Source organism: Triticum aestivum, chromosome 3A (assembly GCF_018294505.1).
Source record: "Triticum aestivum cultivar Chinese Spring chromosome 3A, IWGSC CS RefSeq v2.1, whole genome shotgun sequence".
Classification (NCBI taxonomy): Eukaryota; Viridiplantae; Streptophyta; class Magnoliopsida; order Poales; family Poaceae; genus Triticum; species Triticum aestivum.
Genome location: NC_057800.1, coordinates 350,244,191 through 350,251,300, shown reverse-complemented (window position 1 = coordinate 350,251,300; position 7,110 = coordinate 350,244,191).

The following is a 7,110-nucleotide window of genomic DNA, read 5'->3' as shown; positions in this document are numbered from 1 at the left end:
GGAGCTTACGGTAAAAGCTCTACCCGTGCCATCCTCCTCGACGGGCACCTTCTTGGTTTCTGGTAGGGCCGTCGTGGACCTCTTGCTCCCGCTGGCGGAACTCTCTGGCATGTCCTCAACGGTAATGCGGTGCTCCGAATAGGCGCGTTTGCCGGAGGAGGTGTAGGAGTCCTTGCCGGGGTCGGAAGTCTTGCCGGAAGGGGCCTTGCCGGTTTTCTTCCCTCCCTGGGCCTCAGTGGCAGGAACAGGTGTCTTGGCTGCAGCCACTGCAGCTGCCTCCCGGTAGAGTTGGTCGACACAGATAAGCGCGTCCTTCTTGTCGGAGGGGATGGTGATGATGCTCATTGGCCCGGCCATCTTCAACATGTTGTGAGCGTAATGTGATGCCGCCATAAACTTGGCCAGTGCTGGGCGGCCGAGGATCCCATTATAAGGCAAGGGGATCTTAGCAAAATCAAAAACGATCTTCTTTGTCCAATAGTTCAGCTCGCCCCCAAACATGACGAGCAACGTGACTTTACCCTTCGGCTGACTCCTCCCCGGATTGACCCCTTGAAACGTGCCCGTCTCCTCGAGATTTCCATTGGGGATCTGTAGCCTTTCAATGACAGCAGGCGATATCAAGTTCAGACCGGCCCCGCCGTCAACTAGTATTTTTGTCACCTTGAGGTTGTGTATTGTTGGGGAAACCAACAACGGAAAACACCCGACCACAGTTGTGCGGTTAGGGTGATCCTCGGTGTCAAAAATAATAGGCGTGCTGGACCACTTCAGTGGGCTCTGGGCGTCGAACGATGGCTCCGCCGCAGCGACTTCGCGCGCCCACTGCTTTAGTTGGCGGTGAGAGGTGTGCAGTGAGGCGCCACCGATGATGCACATGGCCTCCGTAGCTTTCTGGAACTTGTGCTCGCTGATGACAGACAAGTATAGGGGATATATCGTAGTCCTTTCGATGAGTAAGAGTGTCGAACCCAATGAGGAGCAGAAGGAAATGACAAGCGGTTTTCAGTAAGGTATTCTCTACAAGCACTGAAATTATCAGTAACAGATAGTTTTGTGATAAGGTAATTTGTAATGGGTAACAAGTAACAAAAGTAAACAAGGTGCATCAAGGTGGCCCAATCCTTTTTGTTGCAAAGGAGAATCCTGGACAAACTCTTATATAAAGGAAAACGCTCCCGAGGACACATGGGAATTATCATCAATCTAGTTTTCATCACGCTCATATAATTCACGTTCTTACTTTGATAATTTGATATGTGGGTGGACCAGTGTTTGGGTACTGCCCTTACTTGGACAAGCATCCCACTTATGATTAACCCCTCTTGCAAGCATCTGCAATAAGAAAAGAAGTATTAAGGTAAACCTAACCATAGCATGAAACATATGGATCCAAATCAACCCCTTACGAAGCAGCATAAACTAGGGTTTAAGCTTCTGTCACTCTACCAACCCATCATCTACTTATTACTTCCCAATGCCTTCCCCTAGGCCCAAATAATGGTGAAGTGTCATGTAGTCGATGTTCACATGACACCACTAGAGGAAAGACAACATACATCTCATCAAAATATCGAACGGATACCAAAATCACATGACAACTTATAGCAAGACTTCTCCCATCTCCTCAGGAACAAACGTAACTACTCACAAATCATAATCATGTTCATAATTAGAGGGGTATTAATATGCATAAAGGATCCGAACATATGATCTTCCACCAAATAAACCAACTAGCATCAACTACGAGGAGTAATCAACACTACTAGCAACCCACAGGTACCAATCTGAGGTTTTGGGACAAAGATTGGATACAGGATATGAACTAGGGTTTGAGAGGAGATGGTGTTGATGAAGATTTCGATGGAGATTGACCCCCTCCCAATGAGAGGGTCGATGGTGATGATGATGGTGATGATTTCCCCCTGCCGGAGGGATGCTTCCCCGACAGAACAGCTCCGCCGGAGCCCTAGATTGGTTCCGGCAAGGTTCCGCCTCATGGCGGCGGCGCTTCGTCCCGAAAGCTTGCTTACGATTTTTTTCCAGGGCGAAAGACTTCATATAGCCAAAGATGGGGACCGGAGGCCTACCAGGGGGCCCACGAGACAGGGGGCATGCGCCCCACCCTCGTGGATGGTGGTTGGCCCCCCTCTGGTGCTTTCTTCGCCCAATATTTTTTATATATTCCAAAACTGACTTCTGTAGAGTTTCAGGACTTTTGGAGTTGTGCAGAATAGGTCTCTAATATTTGCTCCTTTTCCAACCCAGAATTCCAGCTGCCGGCATTCTCCCTCTTCATGCAAACCTTGTAAAATAAGAGAGAATATGCATAAGTATTGTGACATAATGTGTAATAGCAACCCATAATGCAATCAATATCGATATAAAAGCATGATGCAAAATGGACGTATCAACTCCCCCAAGCTTAGACCTCGCTTGTCCTCAAGCGGAAACCGACAACGAAAAATATGTCCACATGTTTAGAGATAGAGGTGTCGATAAAATAAAATACGTACATGAGGGCATCATGATCATTCTTATAACAAAAACATATATACATATATTGTCATATGATTTATTATGCTAAAGTAACAATCTATTCACAATGTGAAGTATGAATCAGAAATGTCATTGAAAACTAACAAACTATAATCTCAGTCATTGAAGCAATTGCAATTTATCATAACATCGGAAAGAGTCAATATAAGAGCTTTTCAGCAAGTCCACATACTAACTATCATTTAGTCTTTCACAATTGCTAACACTCACGCAATACTTATGAGGATGAAGCTTTAATCGGACACAGAGAAATATATGGGCTTATAGTTTTGCCTCCTATCCTTTTACCTCAAGGGTAATGTCAACAATAATAGTGCACGAAAACCCACATCCAATTAGCTATATATATCAGAATCTTTCCAACACACAGTGCTTGCAAAAGGATAAAATGTAAAAAGGAAAGGTGAAGATCACCATGACTCTTGTATAAAGTATAAGACAAAAGTAAAAGATAAGCCCTTCGCAGAGGGAAGCAGAGGTTGTCATATGTTTTTATGGTTGGATGCATGAAATCTTAATGCAAAAGAACGCCACTTTATATAGCCACTTGTGATATGGACCTTTATTATGCAGTCCGTCGCTTTTATTTCTTCCACATCACAAGATCATATAAAGTTTATTTTCTCCACACTAATAGATCACACATATTTAGAGAGCAATTTTTATTGCTTGCAACAATAACAACTTAATTGAAGGATCTAACTCAATCCATATGTACATATGGTTGACTCTCATGGCAAAACTGGGTTTAAGGATATTTGGAAGCACAAGTAGTATCTCTACTTGGTGCAAAGAATTTGGCTAGCATGAGGGGGAAAGGCAATCTCAACATGTTGGATGATCCATGACAATATAATTTATTTCGGATGTAAGAAAGCATAACCCATTACGTTGTCTTCCTTGTCCAACATCAACCTTTTAGTATGTCATATTTTAATGAGTGCTCACAATCATAAAAGATGTCCAAGATAGTATATTTATATGTGAAAACCTCTCTTTCTTTACTACTTCTTATTAATTGCAACGATGACCAAAACTATGTTTGTCAACTCTCAACAACTTTCATTCATCATACTCTTTATATGTGAAGTCATTACTCTCCATAAGATCAATATGATCTCTTTATTTCTTTTTATTTTCTCTCTTTTTTCTCAAGATCATAGCAAGATAACGAAGCCCTTGACTCAAAACTAATCTTTATTATATATAGCTCACGGACTCGATTACATAGAAGGATCATAAAGCAAAACTCAAAACTAAATACTAATAAAACTTTATTCTACTAGATCAAGATATTACCAAAAGGATTGAACTAAGAAAAATGGTAAAGATAAAAGTGTGATGGTGATACGATACCGGGGCACTCCCCCAAGATTGGCAGTTGCTAAGGGGAGTGCCCATACCCGATACTCAGTTCTCCTTTGGTGGTGAAGAAGAGATTGTTGATGATGTAGGCTTGTCGTCCAACATCGATCGTAGGAGATTCTCCAACTTACGAATAATGCCCTTGAGTGCGATGATATGCTCTTGCAACAGAATATTTTCACGAGTTAGATACTTGTTCTGCACCTGAACTATTTCAATCATCTTGAAAGCTTCAATTTCAGTAGGGGTAAGAAGATTGTAATGAGGTTGAAGGATGTCTTCTTCTTCTGCTGCCGGAGCTTGCACTACAAAAAAATACACTTCCGTGATGATACGTGTTTGTCACAGTAGGTCGCATTTTTTGTCATGCATGTACATCCATGACGATTTTATGACAGAATCAAGATAGTCATACCTGTGTTGTCATAGAAGTGTTCCATGACATTACCAAAATTATCATCACGAAAGTGTCCACTTCCATGACGATAAATCGCGCGTCATAGAAGTGCTTTCATCAAGGGTGACCGACACGTGGCATCCACCACAACGGAACGCCGTTAAGCTATCGGGTCGGATTTTGGATCCGATAACCCGTTAACAGCCCTGACCAATGGGAAATTTCCATGTGTAAAATTCTGATTGGCTGAAGGAAACACGTGTTGCCTCACCGTTGGGACAGATATCATCCACTCATTGGACAGGAGGCGCCTACGATAGTTCGACACGTGGCATGCCCAATAGTGGCCCATTCCAGGGAAAAAGGCCGGCCCAATAAAAATTAGCAGGCCGGCCCATATAAGGCCTACTTGTGTCAGGTCCATTTAATCCCACGGCCCATACGAGATGTGCCAATTCGGCCCGTCAACGGCCCGTTAAAGATTTGACACCATTGCAGCCCATCGTCAGTTCGAGCCCGTTAACAGCCCGCTATATATTTGGGCTCATTATCGGCCCAATGAGATTTTGGCCTGTTAACGGCCCATTTAATGGATGGGCCAATTTTCAGGATGTACATCTTTCGGCCTTTTAGCGACCCATTTAAATGTTGGGCTAATTTCTGGCCCGGTGTGTCTTTCAGCCTATTGACGGCCCATAAATCTGATGGGCCATTTGTAGTCGGACCTGAGTTTCGGCCTTTTAGCGGCCAATTTAAGTGTTGGGCCAATTTCTGGCCCGGTGTCACTTTCAGCCTGTTCACGGCCCATAAATCAGTTGGGCCATTTGTAGTTGGACCTGAGTTTTGGCCTTTTAGCGACCCATTTATGTGTTCGGCCAATTCCCGGCCCTGTGTGCCTTTCAGCCTGTTAACGGACCATAAATGAGTTCGGCCATTTGTAGTCGGACCCTAGTTTTGGCCTTTTAACGGCCCATGCCCTTCATGGTCCAATACCAGCCTAGTTTCTCTTTCGGCCTGCTAAAGGCCCATAACACAGTTGGGCTGTTTACAATACGACCTGACTTTTGGCCTCTTAGCGGCCCATGATCTTCATGGTCCAGTACAAGCCCGCTGTCTTTTTCGGCCTGCTAAAGGCCTACTGTATAGTTGGGCCATATGTAGCCCAAACTTAGTAACGGCGTGTTAATGACCCGGGAGGTAAGAGGGCCGACCATTAACTTTCGTCCTAGTAACGACCCATTAACTTAATGGGCCCACTAAAGTTCGTTCATGTCTTTAGGCCAAATTAGATAATTTCAGCCCATTACGACGAGCAATTATGCACAGGACCAAAACAGATCAAGCAAAGGTACGGCATATAGGGAATAACGTTGCACATCCAACATATATTACTGGAAATTACATCCACTTGGCAATCAATGATTGATGCCAATGCAAATAAATGAGCAGAACCTAACCATCTACAACGTCACAATCTGCAACCTCAGCACAGATGACGCCCATAAGCATGTGGGCAAGTTCTTGCTACTTTGCTACACTGTCTCTGAAAACATTGATCAGTTGTTGTGTCATGATAACCCACAAGTATAGGGGATCGCAACAGTTTTCGATAAGTAAGAGTGTCAAACCCAACGAGGAGCTAAAGGTAGAACAAATATTCCCTCAAGTTCTATCGACCACCGATACAACTCTACGCAAGCTTGACGTTCGCTTTACCTAGAACAAGTATGAAACTAGAAGTACTTTGTAGGTGTTGTTGGATTGGTTTGCAAGATAATAAAGAGTACGTAAATAAAAAGTAGGGGCTGTTTAGATAAAGAAACAATAAAGTAAATATAGTGAGTGTGGAAAAGTGGTGGTAGGAGTTGCGAAATTGCCCCTAAGCAATTGACTACTTTACTAGACCGATAGCAAGTATTATGTGGGAGAGGCCACTGCTAGCATGTCATCCCTTACTTGGAATTCTATGCACTTATGATTGGAACTATTATCAAGCATCCGCAACTACTAATGTTCATTAAGGTAAAACCCAACCATAGCATTAAGATATATTGGTCCCCCTTCAATCCTGTATGCATCAATTTCTATGCTAGGTTGAAGCTTCTGTCACTCTTGCCCTCCAATACATAGTCCTATCAACATACAACTAACCCTATGGTGTGATCCACGCGCGCAATCATATGATGGGCACCAAAGGACAGCAACATAACCACAAGCAAATTAAATCAATCATAGCAATTCATCAACCACCGATAGGACAACGAAAATCTACTCAGACATCATAGGATGGCAACACATCATTGGATAATAATATGAAGCATAGAGCACCATGTTCAAGTAGAGGGTACAACGGGTTGCGGGAGAGTGGACCGCTGTAGATAGAGGGGGGAAGGTGATGGAGATGTTGGTGAAGATGGCGGAGGTGTTGATGTAGATCGCGGTGATGATGATGGCCACGGCGGCGTTCCGACGCCACCGGAGGAGAGGGGGAGAGGGGCCCCCCTTGTTCTTCTTATTCCTTGACCTCCTCCCTAGATGGGAGAAGGGTTTCCCCTCTGGTCCTTGGCCTCCATGGCATGGGAGGGGCGAGAGCCCCTCCGAGATTGGATCTATCTCTCTGTTTCTCTCTGTTTCTGCATTCTCTTCTGGCTCTGTTTCACCATTTCATGTATATATGGAGATCCGTAACTCCGATTGGCCTGAAACCTTCGCCGTGATTTTTTTCCGAATATTTGCTTTCTTGCGGCAAAAGAAGAGCGTCAACCGCCTTACGGTGGGCTCACGAGGGT